This window comes from Callorhinus ursinus, unplaced genomic scaffold (assembly GCF_003265705.2).
Source record: "Callorhinus ursinus isolate GAN/ISIS: 27379988/994484 unplaced genomic scaffold, GSC_fseal_2.0 scaffold10, whole genome shotgun sequence".
Lineage (NCBI taxonomy): Eukaryota > Metazoa > Chordata > Mammalia > Carnivora > Otariidae > Callorhinus > Callorhinus ursinus.
In genome coordinates, this window is record NW_027397072.1 from 40047305 (window position 1) to 40071379 (window position 24075).

A 24075-nucleotide genomic window follows, 5' to 3' on the forward strand; every position below is an offset into this window, starting at 1 on the left:
AAGTTCAGGGCAACTGACGCAGGAGACTGGACTTGATCTGTGGCCCACAGGAAGACCCTGACAGTTTCTGCCTCAGGAAGCAACAGGGATGAGAGATGATGGTGGTGCTGTGGGAGAGGCCCAGGAAGGGGCAAGATCATACAAGTGACAAGTAACACTTCCCTTCATGAACCTTGAGAGGCCAGGGACTGAACGGCTGCAAGATGTAATTCTAGGAGGAAAGAGCGAGACCTCAGGCAGGGCGGGCTGTGGGGAGAGGCCTGAGCAGGAAAGAGGCCAGACGCGAGTTATCCAGGCCAAGAAAGAAGGATCCATGGCAGTCGTCTCCAAACTATTTGGATCATCTACCCGTGAAGATATTTTTGAGCACACACCCTAATATTTGTACCTTTACTTATGCATAAATCATGTACTTGCACAATTCTATTGTAGTTGTTATAAAACAAGAGCAAAAACAAAACTTTTAAAAGGATAACTAAAAATGAGGATAGAAGAAAGTTCTAACAACTTCTTCCTGCCCTGTGGTGGACTGCCGTCTTGTGCGTGCTAGATGTTACGCCTAGACAGGGGCCGAGCTTCTAGGCAGTTTGTGCTTTATGTGTGTGTGGAGGCAGCTATGTGGCAAGCCATGCAGATGAGTTGGTGGGTGAGTGTCAGGGAAGTGTCTGGAAGGGGAGCCTCAGGGGATCCTCACAACCTCCCCTGGGCAGGAGCTCTTACTTCTCGGTTATTAGGAGGTTGCTGGGAAGTCCTGTAACTCACCCGAAGTCACAGCTTGTGCCAGGATATGGACCCAGGTTCGGATGACTCCAGAACCTGTGTCTGTCCCATTGGGCCCTGTGGCCTCCCCTAGTTAACTTTGGGTCTGACTTGTTTTTCTGGAAGAGCAAGTTGTTGAGATTGAACTCCATTGTCAAAGCAGGGCCGGTCATCTCGGATGGGGCGCTGGAGCAGACTCTGACAACATCCTGTTCACGAGTGCCAAGGGTGTCCACCTGCAGGCTGTAACCTCCACCTCGGGGCACTGGAAGCTGAGGGGCACTGGAGAACAGATTCTAACCCCCTTCCCCTCAGGTGGAACAACTCTGAAGTGTGTTCCCAACACTCTCCCAGAGGTGCCCCACCTGAGCCTTGGGTGCTCTTAGAGATGACCTACTTATTAAGATACTCTGTTTTGGCTTTCTTCCCTTCCCTTCTATTCTCTCTCTGTCTTACTCCCCACTCCTGGGATCGCTTCTTGACTAAACCACCTGCCCACAGATCCTTGTCTCTGGGGAACCCAGTCCAAGCCGGTCCACCGGGGAGAGAAGCCATGTAACTCTGTGGCTCGCACGTCCCACTCCCTCTGCCTAGGCCTCGGCACACATTGCCACACAATCATGGCATTCTTTTCTATAAACTGAGAGTTCTCCACAGGAGACCTCAGGTGACTGTTAACAACTAGTTAATGTTGACAAGTGAGTTGAAATCTATTTGACTTGAGTTCCAGAAAGTTTACTCAGGTTGCTTTATGAAGAATGGATGGCAAGAATGAGGGCAGAGGCAGAGAGACCAGTTAGGAGGCTACTGGAATAATCCAGATGAGAGATGACAGTGGCTCAGACCATATTAGCACAATGGTAAGAAGCACAGGGTTCTGGATGTATTTTGAATGTAAGCCAACGTGATCTACCAACTGATTGCATGCCAGGCATGAGAGGAAGAAGGGAATCAAGGGTGACTGCCAGGTCGTTGGGCCCAAGCAACTGAAGTTGTCCTTTTCTGAGATGAAGATCAGGAGGAACACAGTGGAGGGATAGGAAGTGTTAAGTTTAGCATGCCCATTAGAGCTCAAAGTAGAGAGTTCAGGTTGAAAATTAGAGATAGAAATTTGGAGGTTAGGGTCAAGATCTAGGCCGAAGAGCTAACTTTGGAAGTCACGCAGTTCTTGAGACTGGGTGAGGTCGGTAAAGTGACAGGGGAAGGGTCCAAAGCCTGAACCTTGGGGAGCTCCCAGTGATCAGGGTCAGAGGGATGTGAGAAGGAGTGTCTAGTGAGGTGGGAGAAGATCCAAGGAGAGTGCATATCCAAACCGCCAGCCGTGTGTCAGGGAGGTGGAGTGATCCACTCCACCAAAGATGCTGCTGATGGGTTTAATAAGATGGGTAAGGATGGAAATGAGGCAATGGAGGGCCTAAATATTAGTGAAAACACGGTTGTATCAGAGATGGCATATCTCAATCAGAAGAAGAATTATTGGAGTCTGTGTGAGAGAAGGAGTGAGCTGGAGAAACAGGGTGTAGTGGCTGGAACGTGGGACACGAGAAACTGACACGATGGAAGGCTCTCTAGTCAGTGGTAATGATGGCTTCTAGGGTATGTCTGTAGAAGTGAGTGGTTGAGGTGGAGGTGACAAGGTCACTGGTTTCCACGTGTAGGTCATAGGACTGGAGGCTGAGTGCTATAGACTAGATGTTTATGTCCTCCCTCTACCCACCCTCAATTCGTATGTTGAATCCGACTCCCTGATGTGATGGCATTTGGAAGACGGGACTTTGGGGGGTGACCAGATGATGTTGGGGCCCCCATGAATGGGATTAGTGCCCTTATAAAAGAGACCCCAGAAAGACCCTTGCCCCTTCTGCCCGATGAGGACACAGGGAGAAAGCAGTGTGCATGAATCAGGAAGTAGGTCTTTACTAGACACCCGGTCTGCCTTGATCTTGGACTTCTCAGCCTCTAGAACTGTGAGAAATACATTTCTGTTATTTATAAGCTGCCCAGTCTCTGGCAATCTGTTATAGCAGCCTGAGTGGACTAAGACACTGGGACTTGGGGAGGATCTGTGTGGACATTGAAATCACCGAGAAATAAAGCTGGAGATAAAACAGTGCTGGAGAGTGGGAATGAATCGAAGTCCTTAAGGAATGAAAGGAGGTGCCCTGGGGTCAGCAGGTGCCCTCAACAAGGAGGGCACCGGTGGATAGCTTGGTGAGATTCCAAGGGAGAGTCAGCCAGCCCACTGCTTTTTTACGAGGGAAGCAGGGAGAATGGTTTGGAAGCAGCAATGAAGAGCGAGTGTGATAGTGACCCTCCCCAGGGCCTGAGTCTGAGCTAGAAAGGGGGCAGCCCCGCTTCAGAGGCTCCTGGGGAAATAACCCCTCTCATTCAGTTCCCACATCATTGCCACTTCACCTAAGAAGTTCGAGATACAGTACTTTCTGAACCCACATGTGATGCTGACCTTGGAGATTTTACCCCAAACCACAATTATCTCTCCCCACATAATACTGGGACAATTTTTCTCCTCCGTTTACCCAGTAGGTATATATTTGTTATCTCCAGAGCTTGTATTTTAAAATGACCTTTAAAACATGCAATTCTTTTCGTTGTGAGGTCATATCCCTAGGGAGACTTACTAAATCTGTGTTTAAATTTCTTTGCCTATTTTTTCCATCAGTGTATTTGGGTGACCTTTACAAACATACAAATTAGTACTGATTGAGGTCAGTTAAGGCTAAGGCATCTTCCGCAGACAGTTGTCATTACTTAGAAAGAGGAAGGATGGGAGGGAGGGAAGAAGGAAGGGACGGAGGGAGAAAGAAAGAGAGAGAAAGAAAGGGAAGAACACAGGAAGGGGAGGGGATGAAGGAAGGGCATGAGTAAGCATGTAAACAAGAAGGCTAAGAGCTCCAATGTGAGAATACTTAGAATTAATCTTTTATGAGGGATAATTTTCAGGAACCCACCTCCTCATCATTGCCTTATATTCCACCATTTCTGGTGCGCATCTTTATAGCCCCAGGGTCTGGAACAGTGCCAATAAACATTTGTGGGATGAATGGCCGTTTTTTCAGAGACCCAACAAAGATGCCTCCACAGCTCTTAAGACCTTGGGCCTCTGGTCCTAAGAGACATCAGCCCCCACACCCAGCCCCGGCCCTGCCTCTGCTGCCCCACAGAGCTCCAACTTCTTTTCTCCTGCAACATGTGTGTTCAGAAACACTTTGGCTTTTATTAAATGCAACTCTACTATTACTATGTCACATAACTTAATCTCGTGCCAGGCGCACCCTGGCACAGGACCCTGCTGGGCAGAGGGCCAGATTTGGAGCAAGGTTCTCCTTGCCAGGGAGCAAGTTTGGTTAAGAGATGAGATAGTCACTGCCAGATGCACAAACTCCAGAACGGTTTTCCAGTTGCAGGTTGGACTCCGGGTAGTTTCTGTCTCTGGTGGTGGAGGTTGGAGGTCATCTGAACTGGCAATGAGAAGAAGCAGGAGCTGTAACGGGAAAGTGTAAATAAAACAGAGATGAGGGGAGCTGGTTCTGGCCAGGAGAATGAGAAAATTCCCTGTGTTGTCACTCTTCTACTCCCCTAACCCCATCTGCCTCCAGCAAGCCATTGTGGGGACTAGACTTGGCTTTGAGAGCTCTACCAGTGTGCATTTGATAATATGTGATGAGTTTTTAGACCACAGCATATTGAGGTGGTTGTTGTTGAGCAAACGCGCGGTTCGTTGTGTAGCTTCTTGTGTGGTCAGGGAGTTTTAGTTGGTTCCTCCAAACACGGTCTCCGCCATGGCGGCCCACGGCTGTGATTGAGGATCAGGCCTCACAAACCATCCCCTGGGCTGTTGAGTCTAGGATAGAATCCTCATTAAATGACTCAATCCTTGTGAGCTCCAGCGAGATGAAAAGGGAAAGCTCTCAGTGCAAGACTCTGCAAGCACCTTTGAAGAGGTCTTAAGTGAAACATCAGTCAATGATAGTGTGGAGAGCAAGTGTTAGCATAAAAAATATTAGCATAAATGCTAGCCTAAAAAAGACACAGCAGAAATGCCAACATCCAATGCTACAGGTGCTCTGCCCTGAATCTGATCTCTCAAGGTCTAATCAAATCCGAAGGGACTCTCCACCAACCCCCTCTTATCAGTTCCTTAGCACAACACTTCTTTACTTTGTAGAGCTTGCTGGAACAGATCCTTGGCCCCGCCTCTAGAGATTCTGTTTCAGTAGTTTGTGGAGGGGTGGAGAGCAAAATCATCACTTCGGACAAGCCCCCAGATGATGCATATGATGGGGCTCAGGGCACGTTACCCCAAAACATGTTCCCTTGGCACAACTGAACACCTTAAGCTGAAGGAGTTTGAGGAAAAAAACAGATGGATGGCTGAATGGTCATTTTGCTGAGAACTGCCAAGAGGATTATCAGAAAACAATATTTGTGTTTGATCCTGATCCGAAGACTTGTGGTTGGACATGCATATCGGTTTCCTTCTTTGTAAAATATGGAGAAGACCCCTCCCCTGGGGATTGTGGTGAGGATTACAGTCAAAGCTAGTAAGTGGGGCACCGGAGCCAAGGTCTGGCTTCTCAGACTCACAGAACAGTGCACGTCCTAGGAACGACCGTGACACGGTTCCCGTGGAATGAGCTCTTCCTGGGTCCAGGCATCGTGCTATCTGCTCCAGAGACAATGCTCCATTTAAACCTCATGCCACCCCCAGGAGGGAGATATTATCACCCCTGAGGAAAGCCGAGCTAAGAGATGAAGTAACTTGCCCAAGTTTGCAGAGCCAGGGGGTTGAACCCAGGTCCCCTCATAATAAGGCTGCTACTACCTCATAAATTGTGGGATTCCTCTCCTCCCACAATCAGTGTCTCTCAGGAAACCATCAGATTGGCTGCCACCCAAATTGGGCTGGAAAGCAAGGAGACCTGGGGTGGAGTACTGGCTCTGCTATCACACCACAATGCCCTGTCTGGACCTGTTTCCTTATCTGTAAAGTGATGTCTAAGGCCCCTCCAGTGCTAAAGTATCTGGACTCTACTACTTTTCCATTTTCCAAGTGGGGTTCCAGAAGTTTCTCACACTGCCAGGGTTCCGGCCATAAACCAGGTCCCAGGAGACTAGACTCCTGTAATTCTCTCAGGCTTAGAAAGAAAGGGACTCTATGGAATATCAATAGGGACAGCAGGACCTTAAAAATAGGAAGGACCAGGTGCGCTGCTGGCTCAAATTAGGCGAGTACACCCGTCCTGCCACGTCTTCTCCCTGGCTTTTATTTCTTTATACATGAGATAATTAAGGCTGGGACCAGATGTGTCCCACATGCAACTACTTTGTATCAACACAAATACCTTAAAGGCAGAACAGGTATTTAAATTTTCTCAAGAACAGTCACAACCTAGACTCTACCATTAATACTTTATTCTACTGGCTTTATCACATATCTATCCACGGAGTCATTCATTTATCTGTCTTATTTTTTATATATTACAAAGTAGATTACAGACATCTGTATACTTCCTCCTAAATATTCAAGCATGCATATCATTAACTAAAGTTGAAATATTTGATACATTTTCTTTGATGTAAAATTTACATCCAATGAAAGGCACAAATTTTGAACATATAATAGCTGATTTTTGACAAATGCATTAAATGCATTAAATTGTGTAAAGTAACCCTCCATCAAGATACAGAACACCTCATAAAGTTCTCTCCTGCTCCTTCTCATCATAGATTTCTCCACCCCCCCCCACCAAAGGGCAGTTTTGCCCAGAAAAGGCTTTTAGATTAGCTTTATTGAGGTAAAATTCATATACAATACAACGGCAATTCAAAGTATACACTTGGTTGATTCTGACACATGTATACAGTTGTGTAACCACCACCACAATCATCATATAAATATTTTCATCACCCCAAAAGTTCCTTCATGCCTCTTTGAAGCCAATCACCGTTCCCTTACCTTTGGCCCCTAGAAAGCACAGATCTACTTTCTATCACTACAGTTTTGTCTTCTCTAGAATGTCACATAAATATTATCATACAGTATGTAGCCTTTTGCATTTAGTTTCTTTCACTTAGCATCGCGCTTTCAGATGTGTGTGTTTCAACAGTTCATTTTTTTCTTATTGCTGAGTAGCATTCCATTGTGTCGATGTACGACAATTTGCTTATCTGGGTTGTTTCTGATTTCTAGAAGCGAAAACCCAGATGCAACAGAGGGGTGGTATGGAGTAAGATTTGGAGATTCAAAGGAAGCACTAATATCTATATTAATCCTTATCTTGTTTGGGGGCAGAAATATATCTAGACCAGAAATCAGCAAATTTATTCAGTAAAGAGCCAATTGCAGATATTTTAGGCTTTTCCATTATAGCTCTAGATGATGTGTAGGCAAAAAAAATGTGGCTATGTTCCAATAAAGCTTCCCTTATGGATGCTGAAATTTGAATTATGGAAGTTTCATGTGTCATGAAATACTATTCTTCTTTTGATTTTTTTCAACTAATTAAAAGCATAAAAATTATTCTTACCTGCAGGATGTACAAAGGTGGATGGTGGATTGGATTTGGCACACAGGCCATAGTTTGCTAACTTTCGATCTAGATGAATTCAAAATGCTTTAAAAAATTATGTTTAACTATGTCTTAAAAATTTAATGGTAACCACCAAAAGAATAGACATAGAATGTATAATTTCCAACCCACAATAAGAAAAGCATGGAAGAAAGAGAGCTGAAGAAAAGATAGAAAAAAAGGAAGAAAGTATGATAGAGAACATACAAACAACGTGACAAGGACAAATCTGGTTGTATAAGTCATCAGAGTACCAATGAATAGGCTAAATTAGCCAACTACATGACCTAGATATTCAGTTTAGGCTAATAAAAAGAAAAAAATTAAGTTTTATCTTATTTCCAAAAGGTATATCTAAAAGAAAATTATGCGCAAAGTTTGAAAATAAAGGTAGAAAAAAACAAAACAGATGAACACAGGGGGAAAAAGAGAGAGAGAGAAGCAAACCATAAAACAGACTCTTAACTCTCGAGAACAAACTGAAGTTTAGGAGGATGAGGTGGGCAGGGGATGGGCTAGATGGGTGATGGGGATTAAGCAGTGCACTTGTGATGAGCACTGGGTGTTACACGTAAGTGATGAGTCACTAAATTCTACCCTGAAACCAATACCACACTGTATGTTAACTAACTGGAATTTAAATAAAAACTTGAAGAAAAAAAATAAAGGCAGAAGGAAATAGATACCACACAGATAGGTATCATATGTTACATAATAACTATAAAACCAGAAACAACAATTTAAACAACATCACACCCATTAGGATAGTTACTATAAACAAAACGCAAAAAATAGAAAACAACAAGCGTTGGCAAGGATGTGAAGAAACTGGACCGCTCGTGCTAGTGGGAACGTAAAATGGGGCAGCCACTATGGAGAACAAGATGGTGGTTCCCCAAAAAATTAAAAATAGGATTACCACATGATCCAGCAATTCCACTTCTAGGTACATACCCCAAAGAACTGGAAACAAGGACTCGAAGAGATGTTTGTACACCCACGTTCATAGCAGTATTCACAGTAGCTAATGGGAAAGCAGCTCAAGTGTCCCTCAGCAGATGATTAGATAAACAACAAAAGGTAGTCTGTACATACAGTAGAATATGGCTCACTCTTGAAAGGGAAGGAAATTCTGTCACGTGCAGCAACACAGATGAAACTTGAGGACATTATGTATGCAAAATAAACCAGTCACAAAGGGATGACTACTGTATGATTCCACTTACAGGAGGACTCTAGAATAATCAGATTCATAGAGACAGAAAGCCGAATGGCGAATGGCCGCTGCCTGGGGCTGGGAGGAGAGAGGAATAGGGAGTTGTTACTTAATATATACAGAGTTTCAGTTCTCAAGATGAAAAGAGTTCTGTGGCGGGCGCCTGGGTGGCTCAGTCGGTTGGGCGACTGCCTTCCGCTCAGGTCATGATCCTGGAGTCCCGGGATCGAGTCCCACATCGGACTCCCTGCTCAGCGGGAAGTCTGCTTCTCCCTGTGACCCTCCCCCTTTTCATGCTCTCTCTCTCCCTATCTCATTCTCTCTCTTAAATAAATAAATAAAATCTTTTAAAAAAAAAAGAGTTCTGTGGCTGGATGGTGGTGATGGTTGCACAACAAATGTGATGTACTTAATACCACTGCACTGTACACTTAAAAATGGTGAAAGTGGCAAATTTTAAGTTATGAGCCATTTACTAAAATTTTAAAAAATAAAATAGGGATGCCTGGGTGGTTCAGTCGGTTGAACATCTTCCTTTGGCTCAGGTCATGATCCCAATGTCCTGGGATTGAGCCCCACCTTGGGCTCCCTGCTCAGCAGGGAGCCTGCTTCTCCTTCTCCTTCTGCCCCTCCCTCTGCTCATGTTCTCACTCTCGCTCTCTCAAATAAACAAATAAAATAAAAAATAAAATAAAATAAAAAGCATCCCAGCAAACATGGATTAGTTCATATTGATAAAAGTCCACTAAAAAGATAGTCATATGCTTCAATGCATGTCACCATAGAGTTCCGAAATGTATCTAATATATAGAAATAAAACATTGTACCCAACAAAGAGAGTACTTATTTTTTCCAGACACCCATGGCCCTTTTACAAACTAGCCATGTATTTGACCACAGAGAGAATCCCAATAAATTCCAGAAAGCATACAAATCTTATTTGGTCACTATGCAGTAAAATTAGAAATTCAAAAGTAAAACAAAACACAAAAAGTAGCAAAATAAAAATCTTTTCACTGGAAATTTTAAAGCCTCTTTTAAAGTAACTCTTGTGTTGAAAAGGAAATTATAAACTAGAAATAAGCCAAAATGAGACTGTGTTTCCAGGGACGCATGGGACCTGATCCAAGTGGAGTCAGGGGAAATTTATTAGAAATAAGAAGGACTCAGAATAAATGAAGGAAGCATTAAAATCAAGAAGCTGGAATGAAAGATCAGCAAAAATAAACCCAAAGAAATTAAGTGGATGGAATATAAAAATTAACAGAATTTAATGAGATGGAACACGCACATCGAAAATAAACTTAATAAACAAAATCTTGATCTTTGAAAAGATCATATTGCTATAGACAAATCTAACTAAATTTCATAAATAAGATATAAGAATAGAAATTTAAAGAATAATTAACTTTTGAAATGAAAAAGGAAACACAACTATTGAGATTTTAAAGCATTCTAAAAATTACTAAAAAGAAATTAATGTTAATAAAAAATTTTTAAATCTAGGTCAAAATGCAGAATTTCCTAGGAAGTTGCAAATTACCAAAATTTATCTAAGAGGAGACAGAAAACCTGAATAGGCCAATAAACACCGAAGAGATCAGAACTGTTGTCAAAGTTCTTTCCCTTTAACAAAAGACCAAAACCAGGCTCAGATGGCTTCATTGGTGAATTACATCTGATTTTCAAGGACCTGACTGTCTCTGTGGTACATAAATTCTTTCAGAGTGTAGGAAACATAAGTCTACAAGTCTAGATGACAAGCTGGAAAGATGGCATATGTGTCTAATGGGAGCTCTGGGAAGCCAGCTAGAGTTAGAAGCCCAGTTTTTTGGGCAAAAACACTTGTGCAAGGGAAAGAGTGGCAGCCGGGTTAGGCGGGGGAAGCTGTCAGACCAGGATGCAGATCTGACCAAGTCTCTGCCCACCCAGTGAGAAGCCCCAGAGCGGAGACTGACCATTAGAGGAGTCCCGCACTGAGCAGAAATAGCTAGGCATGCCCCTTCCTCAGTCTTGCTTCCTCAGTACTTGGGAACAACTGAGAAAAGTGTGACCTTGGCTCACCACAGCACGTTATAAAAAAAGGAAAGAAACCAACAAAGAAGGAAGGGAAACTATGGACTAATTGCACTAAAAAGTTAAAGGCCCAACATTCTAAGTAAACTATCAGCAAATTGAATCCAATGGTCTTTTCAAAAGATTATACATAGAAGACTGCAAAGATGGTTTTAAGGAGAGAATCTATTAATTTGCTACATTAGTAGATTAAAAGGCAGAAAAGATTATTCCCCTCACAATAAATGCCTTGATAAATGGATCTGATAAAATGTGTGCCTATTTCTAAATAAGAACATAAAATTCTTGGCAAGCTGGCGGTAGAAGGGAACTTTCTTACCTTGATAAAGCCTAGCTACCAAAAACCGTTAGCAAACATCCTATTCAATGGTGAAAAATCAGACATTCTAGAAATACCAGGAATGAAACAAAGTTGCCCATGATCACTATTACTAGTGACCAGTCTACTGGTGATCCTAACCAATTCAATTAGGAAGAAAAAAAAGGAATTAAAAAATTGCCATTTATTATTTTAAAAATAATTGTGATGATGGTTGAACAACTGTGAATATGCCAAAAAAACCCATCAAATTTTGCCCTTTAAATGGGTAAGTTGTATAGTATGTGAATTATATCTCCAAACACTGTTAAAATCGTTACTTTGTCCATTACGAGACTTACTACTTAAAAGATATTGTCAACTTAGAAAATCAAATAGAACACACTTAAAAACTCATAAACGTGAGAGGGTTTAGAAAAGTGGCCAAATACAAAATCAACTTACAAAAATCATGTTCTAATAAACAAACAATAGCCAATTTCTTTTTTTTTTAAGATTTTATTTATCCACTTGAGAGAGAGAGAATGAGAGAGAGCACGAGAGGGAAGAGGGTCAGAGGGAGAAGCAGACTCCCTGCTGAGCAGGGAGCCCGATGCGGGACTCGATCCGGGGACTCCAGGATCATGACCTGAGCCGAAAGCAGTCGCTCAACCAACTGAGCCACCCAGGCGCCCTAGCCAATTTCACAACGTCGAAAAAGAAGGGGGGTGGAATCCCATTTACTCCACGTAGAAAGATTAAACAGCCAAGGCTAGACCTAATAAGAAATGTGGAGGACTTAAATTTTAAAGACAGGACTTGACTGATGAACAAAAGTTGAGGTAAAAAGCATAGCAGCCAAATTATTCCTGCACCCCATCTTCCCTCTGGGAATAGCTGGAGTGGAAATTCCCTTTAGAAGAGACTGTGGACATCATAGGGACCAGGAAGAATGTGACTAATGAAGTATATAAAATGCCCAGGACAAAGTCTGGCAAAGAGTGAGCACTCAAAAAATGTTAATTATTTTTCCAGATTCCACATATAGCCAGAACTCAGGGGCACAGAAATGGAAACTTGAACTTGATCCTGCAATGTCGGTGGGTTGATTGGGATGGTGGAAATGCTCTGAAAGGAGTATGACCCTTCCTTGAAATAAATGTGCCACTTAGAGACTGGATATATGAGCTCACGGGGAGATAAGTCATAGTTCAGAGATGGAATCAGTGTGTGTGTTTGAGGGTGGATTTCTGAAACCTGAGGTTCTTGGGCATTTATCTATCTATTCAGGGTAACACTGACCCAACCTACATGGCACCACTGGGAACTGTACAGAAAACAGGTGGATCATAGAAGGGTTTTCATTCATTCATCTTTTATTCATTCATTCAAAAAATAATTATTGGGTTCCAAACTATTCTTAGCACCTGCAAGGAGCTAGGGGGAAAAGGGAGCTGTATAAGGTAAAGACTCTTTCCAGTCTAGTAGAGCAAGAGCAGGATACAAGGAGACCTATAAAGTTGGATGAAGGACCAGGCAAGAGATTTAGAAGCAAGGCCACGGGTAGGTAACTATAGGGACAGGCATGTGGGAACATGACGCAAAAAAGAGGCCCAAGATTGGGAACAGATTTCAACAGCTGTTCTCACTTCTCAGACGGGCAAATATTTAAAGATTGACACCACCAGCTATTGCTGGGGTGTGCAGAACCGACTCTCCCATCTTGCTGGGATGGTGTAAATTTGGGCCAACTTTTCTGGAGGGCAACCTCACAAGAACTTAAAACATACACACATATCACTCAGCAATTTCAAACCAGGCATTTATCCCATGGGAATAATTGGACAAATGAAAGCAGATGTCAGTACCCATACAGCATATTCATTGTACCATTGCCTGAAGAGGAAAAAATTGTAATCCTTGGATCAGTCAGAAGCTCATCCTTGAACCAGCCATGATGGTCACAGGGATCGGTTCCCTTGATTGACCAAATCTCAGTCACACATCTCTCCTCTTTTGCCAGGAGATGGAGGAGAACCATGCTGGACAGTCGAGGATTAGATTAGGGGAGGAAGTTCCCAAAAGGGGGGAGGGGAAGGAAGAACACTGTTACCAGAAAACTGGGGATGAGAAAACCTGTTGCATAAACAAAATCTATAGTACTTCCATACACTGGAGGAGGAAGAGCTGGTGCAGCGGGAGGCATGTTTCAGGCAGAGGGAATAGACCCTGCTTCACAGAGCCTCAGAGAGCCTTCATCGTCTGTGATGAAACTCCTTGTCCTGAGAGGATGTATAGGGACGTTGGGGAAGGTCAGCCCTTAAAAAGGAGACCCAGACTGGTGAATGCAGCCATATGAATAATTGAATAACTTGAAAGGTGTGGCTGAGGCTATGGGGTGGCTGTGAGAGAAACATAAACAAGACAAGTGAGAATGCTTTGAGTGGGTTACGAGAGTTTTGGACCCCGGATGGGTTAGGTCATGTCCACACACGTCAGCGTGTGGCTAGAACTGCGGGTTTCACCTGCTGCCTGGTGACATGGGACGCACAACTTAGCCACTTGAAAACTCAATTTCCTCATCTCTGACTCTGAGAGAGGAAACCAACCTTACGGGCTGGCTGGGAGGATTTCACAAGATCGTGTAGGTGAAAACCCCCGACACCGTGCCAGGGATCAGGAGTTGAATCTAAGCAAGGAGACGGGCATGCCAGAAGTAGCTCCCAAATTTAGACAGAAGGGGAAAAAATGCAAACAGAAGACCTTCATTATGGTGGCCTCAGGAAGTCTGAAAGCCAGAGCTCTGTTCTAGGGCAAAAGGAGCCGTGGAATTTAACCTGGAGGCAGTAATGAGAGTTATCATTGTACTTGACCTGAAACTACGTTGAAAAACCAGAACTTGCCCCTCTGCAAGTTCTTAACTGTACAAACAGAACAGAACAGCTGTTTACTTTTAGATTTTCAGTCTTCATGCACACTTTTGCTGGCACCCTGCAGAACAGGAGCTAATTAAACTCCCCAAGGCAAGGACAGGGTCTCCCCCACACCGCTTCCCCTCCCCCCGCCCCGTATTCCACTTCGCCCTGTGCCAAGAGCACCACAGGCTTTGCGTACCCTCCCTCAAGACCAAGGATGGACAAAGCTTACAATGGCTGCCGTGAATCTCCTCACCTCTAACTCCAGCCCAGGGAGCCTTCTGCCAACAGGGCAGTGAGCCTGTGTTGCCCCACCCCTCCTGACCCCCACGTGGTGCCTGTGTGGAAAGAGCACTGAGTCCGGAGCACAAAGGCTGCTCTGTTGGTGTGGTATTGGGCAAGCCCCTGGCCTCTCCAGGCCCCTTTCCTCACTCTTAAAAGGGAGGCGGTAATACCTCGGATGGCAGTGGGGACTGAGAGAAACCTTGCGACGACAGAGCCCCCCGGGCAGCCAGGCCCTGTGTAGGTGCTCGACGTTAGGACCTGCTGCCTCCCACAGGGCTTTACGGAGAGTCAGCGTGGCGCTCTGTGACCCGGAGGGGGGGGCAGACGATGGCCCGCATGGCTCAGGCTACCAGGCACAAAAGTGAAGACAAGAAGCAGCAATCATTTCTTAGAGCTCCTCTTGGCATTTTCCATCTGGGCTCCGAAGTGAAGCGCTGGCCCCGGACACCAGGATTTCCCTGCCCATGTCCAGATGGACAACTGATACGTCGGCCGGGAAACCTCAGAGGTGTTCTGTGGAACAGGAGGGAAGCACCTCAGGAGAGTGTGCCCGTGGGAGAGTAGAAGGGAGTAGAACAAGGAAGGAGTTTGCTTTCCCTGCCTTGGCTCTCATCACACGCCCTGGGGCTCACCCCTCACATTGGAGCCCAGCCACCACCACCACAAGCCCCCCACTGCCCCGCAGAGGGCTCCCCCTAGAAGTGGAGCAGACACTCTACCAAAAAAGATGCTAGTGCTCTGTGGCAAACAGTTCCATTCCCATGGCATTCGCGAAACAGTTCCTCTGTGCTTGGCTCTGTGCTGGGCGCTTTGGAAAGAAACAAAAGACAAGAGAGAAAGGACCCACCACCACAAGGTGCTCGTGATAAACAGCTATGTTTGTACAGCCAGCCTTGGAGAGGGACTTCCCTAGGTCTACCAAGTAACATGGTGTCCCTAGGCTCGCCTTCACTGATGCCCAGTGTCCAGAGGGATGACCTGAGTGACACGGGGGTGGGTTCACTGGAGTGTGCACAGACACTGGCCAAGGTGGCGGGGGGACCCTGGAGGTTGGCTCAGGTTACCCGGCTGGAGAGAAGACACCAGATCTGGGCAGTGCAGACTCAGCGGCAGGAAGGCTGGGTCAGGGACATAGGCTAGCCAGCAAAGGGTGACAGAGACTCCTTCAGGGACGTGATGGGTCAGGCCCAGCGGACAGGGAGGCTCCAAGGCCAGGCGCCAGGCTGGGGGTGTGCTTAGGATGAGGGGGGCTGGCTGCTCACTTCTGACTCCCGAGGATGAAGCCTCCTCCTCTCCCTTCTTTTCCTTCCTTTCTTTGATTTGGCAACTTTTTACTAGATTGTTTCCCCAACAGCAGGATTTCTTGGAAACGTTACCACACCAACGTGTATGGTGAGTCTGAAAACTTCTCGCTCTTTGGTATTACTTGGGTGTCACAAAGCATTTCTGCTGAGGGAAAGGAGCAGGTGCACGCCCAGGCTCTTGTTGATCTCGTGATAGTTAATTCTACCAGAGGGGCCAGTGAAACTTCGAGAGGACCCGTGCTGGCTGCAATGTAGGAAACTCCCTGCTCTTGCCAGTAGCACGGCAGCCATCTCTCAGGTGGACTGCTGGCGCTGAAGAGTTACGTATTTCTTTCAGCTCTCTTGAGTTGGGCTCCAAAGCTCAGGGTCAGATGATCTGATCCTTCTCTCACTTATGCCAGCCTCAGGCCTCATGAAGCCTCGAGGCTCTTTCCAGAGCATTACATCCCTCACAGAGTAAAGGGAGGCAGATGGAACCAGTCGGGAGCTTGTGCCTAGCCGCCTAGGATGGAACCTTCCTGCTCCTCACCACAGCCTGGCACGCTCAGCCTATGAGTTCCAAAGAACTCATGCCCAAGCATGTTGGGATCTGAATGCAATCTTTCTAGACAATAGATGCCTAGCCTGCCTCCCTTATCCTACTGACCAACCCCCCCCCCCCCCCGCCACCCATGCTGACCGGAACTATTTAAAACACCAATCTGAGCCATCCCTGCAGTTGAAAAGCCTCTCTGATCTCAGCCATCACATCCCTAGCCCCAAACACCCTCGGTTCCAATAAACTGCTCGGAATGGTTCTAATTCCCCTACCACCACGTACCCCCAGCTCCTGACGATGACACCTCTCCTGGAAAATCATTACTCATTCTCCTAGATCCGGGGCACCTTTTCCCCTGTTTTGTTTCCTGAAGCCCACTGCCCCAGCCTCTATAATAGTACTCACTGCCCACGCTGGGGTTACGGTGCCCCTGCTGTTGACTCAGCTATCCCCCTGCCACCCGCTAAGGCAGCCTGAAGGCAGGGGCTGAGCTTAGCATCAAAGTAGGTGCTCACTACATATCCATTGCTGAAAGTAAGACAGAGGTGAGAAGCTCTAACTAGAGAAGAATGATTATAGTGCATTGATTACCTACCACACGACAGTGTTCAAAGCTCAGTTAAAATCACAGCAACCCTCTGAGAAAAATATTATTACAATCTTCACTTTACAGTTATGGAAACGAAAGCACAGAATGGTTAAGTAACACAAAATCTACTAAATAATAAAGCCAGGATTTGAAGCCAATCTCTGTTCTTAGCCACAATATATATGCTTTTCCAACTAAGTAGGAATGAGATCAAGAACTAAATTTAAAAGCTTTGAGGCTTCAGCATCAAATAGGCCAGGGCATAAACTTTGGCTCTGACCTTGACCTTACTGAACCAAGCTGATCATCAATTTCCCCAAATGTAAAATGGGCACCATAATAGTTTGTTGCCTTATCAACAGTTTGGTTGAATTTAAAATTATATAGATCTGCTATAATCTACAGCAGGAATGCCGCCGTGCTGTGGCCTTGTGAGGTTTTTAGAACTGCTGCCACCAACCCTAATCTTAACCCTGGAGAAATAACGTTCACAGAGAATTACCTGGAGAATAGGCAGGATATCTCCTCCTTCAGAGTTGAGTGAGTCAGACTAATAAAGGCTATGCTCCTGGACTCCTTTTTGTGAATACTGACTTTCCCTCAAAGTATCCCACTTGCTTTCATTATCACTCCCCTTGGGTGCTTGGCCCTTGGCCATGTATTTGAGATGCCTGGGTTTATTGTGGGCATGTTGTAGTGGATGCCTTGAACCTGACTCAGTTTCCCTTATGTGAGGATCATAGGGACCCTTGTCTAATGCAGGGATTGTCTTCATCACAAGCACAGTGCTAAAACGAGGGGATGTATTTTGGTCTTAATTGCTGGTAGCAGAATTCTTCTTAGGTAGGCAACAGTCCTTGTTTGGGAAAATATTTTGATAAGCTGAAAGCATGGGGGTAAGACGCCCAAGAACTGGGTGGTTTTATAGGTCAAGCAACTCAGGGTAAGGCACACGATTGAGCCAAAGAGGGGGATTTGACTTCTGAGAAGGAGGAGAGGAGCCAGGGGAGGAGTAAGAAGGGGGTCTGTGAGGTGGCCAGTGAGGTGAAGGCCAGGGGCACAGGCGTTTGCTGCTTGCTGGGGCGGCCATAACAGAGCACCGCAGACGGGGGGGCTTACACAACATGAATGTATTTTCCTTCGGTTCTGGAGGCTGGAAGTCCAAAATCAAGATGTGGGCAGGGTTGGTTTCTTCTAAAGCCACTCTGGTTGGCTTGCAGGTGGCCGCCTTCTCCCTGTGTCTCCCCACAGTCTTTCCTCTGTGCATGTCCGTGTCTTAATCCCCCCTTCTCATAAAGACATCAGTCATGTTGGATTAGGGCCAACCTAATCACCTTACTTGAACTTCACCTTTAAAAAGCCTATTTCCAAATACAGTCACATTCTGAGGCGCTAGGGCGTTAGGACTTCAACACATAAGTTTTGGGGGGAGCACAGTTCCACCCATCTGAGGAGCCACAGGATATTTGAAGACTGCCTTCCATCCAATCCTGTTTTCCTGTAAAAATCTTCACTAACTACTTCGTGTAAGTGGAGTCTTTTGCAGACGTCATAAGAAAGGTAAGCCTCGCATCTGGAAGCCAGATGGTATGGAACAGATCCCCCTTGTGAGATCAAGAACCTTGAGAAAGTAAGCCTCCAGGGAAACTGAAAGAAACTTGGGTCATGCTTGGGACCTCCCCTGGGTTTGGAGATCTCAGCTGGCATCTGGTTTGCATCACTGATCATGTTTCCCTCTTGGCTTTGATCGCCGGGAAACTTGGAGGCCGATTGGAGTTCCCTTATAATACTCGTTCAGAGTTACTTCCCATGCTGTATCCCACTCTTTGGCCTTTATTTTCTCTTGCCCCTCCATTGTGGACCTTTCTTGTCTTTGACATCCATTCCTTTGAAGCATTTCACCCCACTCCATAGAGTCCCTACAGATCTGTCATTCATAGTACCCAGCCCCATCTTTTACCCCCATCACAGTGATGTGGGTATGTGACTCAAGCTGGCCAAAATGCCCCACCCACATGACTACAGGCCTGGCTATGTAACTCAAGATGGGCCTCAGTTTGATATGGGGAGAGAGATCCTCTTAGTTATTTGCTAAGTTCAAAGGGTCATGAATCTGAGGTTTCCAGAGGCTATCTTTCCTATCATATGGACACAACCTCATTTAGTATAAGGCCACGCAGAGGTAAGCAGAGCTGAAAAGGGAGAAGAGACAGAGCCTTGAGAGTATATTTGAGCTTCAAGATCTAGCTAGACCTATAGCTGGATCCACCCCTAGATCTACCCATAATTGGGAGTCAAATTCTCTTTTCCCACCAGGCACTGGGATGCAGACTGGAGGTAGGTATCAGATTAGCTGTTTCCCACTTCAAGTCTAGAAGGGAGCCTTCAATTTGAACACAAGGCCAAAGGGCTGGGAAACAGAAAGAAACTTGGGTCGTGCTTGGGACTTCGCCTGGTCATGGTCATGGCCTTTGACCCATGGCATGATTATCTCTGAGTCAGAAACCTTAAGGGAAAGTCCAGTTCAAAGACCATGACCAGGAATAGACTTCTGGAGTTTGTTACTAGTTAACAGAGTTTGTAAACTCAAATAGAACAGCTTCTCACTAGGATTCTGGGGATATTATACATCCAGAAAATCTCAAGCTTGGTGGACAGTGGTGTGTGACTGCATAAATCCCGTAGCAGCCCGAGGCCCAACAATTATTCTGAAAGGAAGTGGCCATTAAATGGGGAGGCTTCCCTACACCTTACTCAGAAGTGGCCATGGAAATCCCAAAGCAAGGGGTTTCTTTGCAATTAGTAGGAAGGGGGTGGTTGGGTTGTCTGACCCAGAAGACTGCCTGGGTCTGTCTTTGTTCCTACCTTGCAGAACATAGAATGTACTAGAGCTGCTTTGTATGATTTTTCCTTCTCCTCATTGCTGAATGGGAAACTTATGGCAGTATTTCTGCTGTCCCTTTGTCATTGGGTCTTGGGTATGCCAGGGGTGGTGGTGATGGTGGTTAAACTTATCTTTTGGCACTAGGGTGCCAAATCCATGAAAGGCTGCTTTGGAACCTCATGAAAGGGGAAAATGCATCATCAGAAATCCTGAACTTTGGACTGAGTGTGGCAACTAGCATGATTTTGGTTTTATAGTTTTTGTTTATAGAGTCATTTTATCATGCTACTTAGAAGTCTTTATAAAATTGTATTTATGGGAAGAAGGGTGATTTTGTTTGTCAAGCTTCTTTCCCAGGAGGAACCTCTTTTCTGACCCCGCGTGGTCTCAGAGGGTCTAGGGGTCAAAATACTTCCACCCCTATTTCCATTTTCACAGAGGTGGAACCTAGCCCAGAATGGCCAATCAGAAGATTCCATCTGTCTATCCATAGTGACTGGTTCAGTTATGGACCTGTCACAAGCAAGGCCAAACATGATTGACATATGAGCATTAGTTAAGAGAGGTCCTCTTAACACAGACAATGCTGAAGAAGTAAAAGCAGCTTTAAATTCAGCATTGGACCCTCTTTTCTTAAAGGTTCTTCAGTCATTCTACCAACAGAGATTTTTCATTAGCTGTTTTACCTCATGGAAGTTTGGAGGCTCAGATCATTAGTTTTCCTTTGACCATGGCATGAGTTGTTTAGATTATATATTTTAATTTCCAAATGTATATATTTTTTGTTGTTAGTGATTACTTCACTGTTTGAGAACATGATCTCTATGAATCTGTATGTGATCTGTATGTCCAGTTTTTTGAACTTGGCTTAGACTTGCTTTTCATATCAATATGTGGCCGATTTTTGTAAAACATATCATGGATTCTTGAAAAGAATCTTTTCCTAAATTGATTAATGCAGAGTTCTGTGTAAGTCAAACATTATTTTTGTTGATCGAGTCATCAGTAGTCCTACAGATTTTATTTTTATTTTTATTTTTTATCTACTTGGTCTGTAAATTACAGAAAGATGCGTTAAAATCTCCTATTATGATGGTGGATACGTCAATTTCTCCTTGTCATTCTAATTTTTGCTCTCTATTTGTTAAAAACACCAGTTTCTTGAGAGCAGTTTTAGGTTTGCAGCTAAATTTTATTCTTTCAGATTTTCTACATAGACAATCATGTTATCTGTGAACAAAGACACTTGTAGTTCTTCCTTCTCAACCAGTATACCCTTTATTTCCTTTTCTTGTCTTATTGTACCAATTAGGATTTCCAGTACAATGTCGAAAAAGAGTAGTGAAAAGGGACATACTTCCTTGTTCTTGATTCTAGTGGGAAACCTTCTAGTTTCTCACCATTAAGTATGACATTAGCTGGAGGTGCCTTGGAGGTCTTTTTTTTTTTTTTTAAATCAAATTGCGGACATTTTCCTCTATTCCTAGTTTACTGAGAGTTTTTATCATGAGAGGATGTTGGATTTTGTCAAACACTTTTTCTACATCTGTTGACATGCTCATGTAATTTTTCTTCTTTAGCTTGTGATGGATTACATTAACTGATTTTCAAATGTTGAACCAGTCTTTCACACCTGAGATAAATCCCACTTGGTTGTTATATATATTTTTTCCTACATTGTTAAATTCAATTTGCTAATATTTTGTTGAGGATTTTTATATCTGTGTTTATGAGAGATATTGGTCTGTGGCCTTCTTTTCTTATAATGTCTTTGTCTGGTTTTAGTATTGGGGTGATACTGGCCTCATAGAATAAGTTAAGGAAGAATTCCCTTTGCTTCTATAATCTGAAAGAGATTGTATAGAACTGATATTTCTTCCTTAAATGTCTGGTAGAATTCACCAATGAACCCATCTGGGCCTAGTATTTTCTGTTAATTATCCTATTAATTATTGATTTAATTTACTGGCTTTAGGCCTATTCAGACTGTCTATTTTTATACCACACTATACTATAACACCCGTGTAGGTGTTGACTGATTGCGTCTTTCAAGGAAAGACATTTTATTTTTTTATTTTATTTTTTTTAAATTTATTTATTAGAGAGAGAATGAGAGATAGCACGAGAGGGAAGAGGGTCAGAGGGAGAAGCAGACTCCCTGCTGAGCAGGGAGCCCGATGTGGGACTCGATCCCGGGACTCCAAGATCATGACCTGAGCCGAAGGCAGTCGCTTAACCAACTGAGCCACCCAGGCGCCCCTCAAGGAAAGACATTTTATCTAGGTTACCAAATTTGTGGGCATAAAGTTTTTCACAGTATTCCTTTATTATCCTTTTAATGTCTGAAGGATCTGTAGTGATGTCAACTCTTTCATTTCTAATGTTAGTAACTTGCATCTTCTCTCCTTTTCTCCTTTGTTAACCCGGTTAAAGGCTTATCAATTTTAGTGGTCTTTTCAAACAACCAGTTTTTGGTTTCGTTGATTTTCTCCATTGATCTCTTGTTCTCAATTTATTGATTTTTTTTCTCTTTTCTTCTGCTTATTTGGATGTAATTTGCTCTTTTTTTTCCTTGTTTCCTACGGTGGAAGCTTCAATCATTGATTTTAGATCTTTCTTCTTTTCTAATATATGCTTTCAGTGCTATAAATTTCCCTCAGCTTTTGCTGCATCCCACAAATTTTGAAAAATTGTGTCTTCATTTTCATTTAGTTCAAAATAATTTTACATTTCTCCTGAGATTTCTTTTTTGACCCATGTGGTTTTATTTTTTAAGATTTTATTTATTTATTTGAGAGAGAGAGTGAGAGAGAGCAGGAGAGTGGAGGAGAGGGAGAAGCAGGCTCCCCACTGAGCAAGGAGCCTGACGCAGGACTCAATCCCAGGACCCTTAGATCATGACCTGAGCCAAAGGCAGACGCTTAACCAACTGAGCCACCCAGGTGCCCAACCCATGTGTTATTTAGAAGTGTGTTGTTTAGTCTCCATGTCTTTGAGGGATTTTCCAGTTATCTTTCTGTTATTGATTTCTAGTTTAATTCCATTATGGCCTGAAAGCAGACTTTATATAATTTCTATTCTTTTACATTTCTTATTTATTTATTTAGTTATTTATTTGAGAGAGAGAGTGAGCAAGTGAGTGAGAGAGAGCAAGAGCGGGGGTCAGGTGGGAAGAGGCAGAGGGAGAAGCAGACTCCCCACTGAGCAAGAAGCCCAATGTGGGGCTCAATTCCAGGACCCCAGGATCATGACCTGAGCCGAAGCCAGACGTTTAACTGACTGAGCCACCCAGGTGCCCCTGTTCTTTTAAATTTCTTAAGTTGTGTTTTATGGCCCAGAATGTGGTCTTTCTTAGTGAATGTTCCATATGAACTTTAAAGGAATGTGTGTTGGATGAAGTAGTCTATAAATGTCAGTTATATCCAGTTGATTGATGGTGTCATTGAATTCAACTATGTCCTTATTGACTTTCTGCCCACTGGTCCATTTCTGATAGATGGATGTTGAAGTTTCCAACTATGATAGTGGATTCATCTATCTCTCCTTGCAGTTCTATCACTCATTGCCCCATATATTTTGACATTCTGTTGTTAGGTGTATGATCATTAAGGATTGTTGTTATGTCTTTTTGGGGACTTAACTACTTTGTCATTATGTAATGTCCATATATCTCTGATAACTCTCCTTGCTCTGAAATTAATAGAGCTACTCCTGCTTGCTTTTGATTAGTGTTTGTGTGGTATATTTTTCTTCATCCATTCACTTGTAATTTATGTGTCTTTATAGTTAAAGTGGGTTTCTTGTAGATAACATTTGTTGGGTCTTTTTTTTGGTACACTCTGATGTTTTCTGTCTTTTAATTGGTGCACTTAGACCATTGACATCCAAAGTGATTATTGATATAGTCAGATCAATATTTACTATATTTCCTACTGTTTTCTCTTTGTTGCCCTTGTTCTTTGTTCCTATTTTTGTCTTCCACTTTTTTCCTGCCTTTTGTAATTTTAATTACACATTTTATATGATTCTATTTTCTCTTCTTTCTTAAAATATCAGCTATGCTCTTTGTTTTTTTTTTACTTTTTTTAGTAGTTTCCCTGGAGATTGTAATATATATTTACAACTAATCCAAGCCCACTTTCAAATAACACTATACTTCACACACAATGTAAGAATCTTATAATAATAAATTAATACTAAGTCTTCCTTCCCATCCCTTGTATCTTTGCTGTCATTCATTTCATATATATACATACATAATTAAATGTATGGTTGCTATTATTATTTTGAACTGTTATCTGTTAGATCAGTTAAGAATAAAAAAATGAAAGTTTTTATTTTACCTTCACGATTTTCAATATTCTTTTTGTAGATCCAAGTTTCTGGCTTATATTATTTTTCTTTTCTCTAAAGAAATTCTTTTAACATTTCTTGCAAGATAAATCTATTGGCAAAAAAAACCCTCAATTTTGTTTGCCTGAGAAAGTCTATTTTTCCTTCATTTTTTTTAAAGATTTTTTAAATTTATTTTTTAATAGAGAGAGAGACAGCGAGAGAGAGACAGCGAGAGAGTGAACACAAGCAGGGAGCGTGGGAGAGGGAGAAGCAGGCTTCCCACTGA

General features: G+C 43.5%; 1 long non-coding RNA gene across 3 annotated transcripts in view; it reads right to left on the bottom strand.

The window, feature by feature from the left end:
* Positions 1–3681: 3681 nt before the first annotated feature.
* The window catches only part of LOC112821079 (uncharacterized), a 37646-nt gene continuing 17252 nt past the window's right edge, over positions 3682–24075 (bottom strand). For 2 of the 3 annotated variants that reach the window (XR_012379754.1, XR_012379755.1), the window contains exon 2: positions 3682–4261. This is a non-coding gene — a long non-coding RNA (uncharacterized lncRNA). Of the gene's footprint in view, positions 4262–7307; positions 7395–8303; positions 8439–24075 lie in introns of those variants that run through there. The other variant, XR_003207341.2, reaches the window with a different exon arrangement.